The sequence below is a fragment of the Silene latifolia genome, chromosome X (genome assembly GCF_048544455.1).
Source record: "Silene latifolia isolate original U9 population chromosome X, ASM4854445v1, whole genome shotgun sequence".
In the NCBI taxonomy this organism is placed as follows: Eukaryota; Viridiplantae; Streptophyta; class Magnoliopsida; order Caryophyllales; family Caryophyllaceae; genus Silene; species Silene latifolia.
The window spans coordinates 296384914-296386307 of record NC_133537.1 but is presented as its reverse complement, the minus strand read 5'-3'; the positions used below and the strand labels follow the sequence as shown (position 1 = coordinate 296386307).

The following is a 1394-nucleotide window of genomic DNA, read 5'->3' as shown; positions in this document are numbered from 1 at the left end:
ATTCTCTTGGAGGGGACCTTGGGTGAGTATGGAACCTTGGTGGAGATCTCGGTCCTTGAACATAATAGACCTTGGAGTGACTTGGTCTCTCATCATGGTAGGCATTTTTATGTTTCTTCTCCTCCATAAGGTTGTCAAATTTCTTTGACAACTCATCTAATTTGAGCTTGATCTCCAATTCTAGCCTAGAAGGCCCTCTTCCTCAACCTTCACCTTCCCTTGAACCATAGCTATTTCCATTTCCGAGATGTTTTGAATCATCTCCGTAATTGCCGCACTATTCATGCTATCAAAGTTGCCTCCGGAAGCCGCCACTATCATGTCCCTAAACCTTGGCTCAAGAGTTTGAAAGAAGGTTTGGGTGGTCATCCACTTGGGAATACCATGATGTGGACAAGAAGTAAAGAGGTCTCTAAAGCGCTCCCAAGCTTCACTTAAGGTCTCAAGATCCTTTTGCTTGAAAGTTTGAATCTCATGTCTTATCCTTACGGTCTTGGATGGAGGGTAAAACTTGTTGATGAAAGCCTTAGAAAGGCTAGCCCATGTAGTAAAAGTACCAAGTTCATGAGAATTCAACCACTTTCTTGCATTGTCGGAATAGCATGAGAAGAATTTGGTCTTTGGTGACACCATTATGCTTGATTATGCCCACTTCTCCTTAAACATGACCAAGTGGCCATGAGCATCTTCATTCTTTATCTCATGGAAGGTATCTTGTTGGATGAAAGAGATGACATGGTGACGAAGCTCAAAAGTGTTTGGGCCAATTACTCCATAGTTGATTGCCGAGCAAGACCGGTTAAGGTTCGTCCTATTGTAGTAGCCCATTGGTTGGTCTGCTATGTCGTCGTTTATAAGGCTGTTTATGGGTGAAATTGGGGTATTTGGTGATCTAGGTGAATTGGTGTTATTGGTATTATTGGTGGGTGAGTTTATGGGGGGAGATGATTGGGGACTGGTTTGTTGGAATGATAAGGGAGTTTAAGGTGGAAAAAGAGGGTGGAATGGTTAAGGACGCAATTGTGGAAGTAGATGTATTTTGTAGTTGGTTTTATAAGGATGGAGATCTCCATAGAGCCAAAAGTGCTAACCGTCTTCTTGCCCGGAAGGTCTTCTCAATCTCACGATCAAGAAGGAAAAGACGCCCGGTATTACACCTATACATGCACTCAAAAAGAGATCAAATGGTCCTAATGCAATGAATGCACTAGGACAAGGGTGGAAAAACAAGTAAGGAAAGTAAACTAAGCCTAGAAACAAACAAGCAAGTATAACGAGTGATCGTTGTAGATGTGAGGGTAGAACCCAAAGGACGGGATTATGGCTCTTAAATTGCTTGTTAATTTCTAGTTTAGTTCTAGCAAGAGCTTTGAAAGATTGATAAACTAGCTGGT

The 1394-nt window shown here is 42.1% G+C and overlaps 1 non-coding gene across 1 annotated transcript; it reads left to right on the top strand.

The window, feature by feature from the left end:
• Positions 1–379: 379 nt before the first annotated feature.
• Positions 380–486, top strand: LOC141624550 (small nucleolar RNA R71). Its single transcript, XR_012534356.1, has one exon. It is a non-coding gene; the product is annotated as a small nucleolar RNA R71 (small nucleolar RNA).
• Positions 487–1394: the final 908 nt, after the last annotated feature.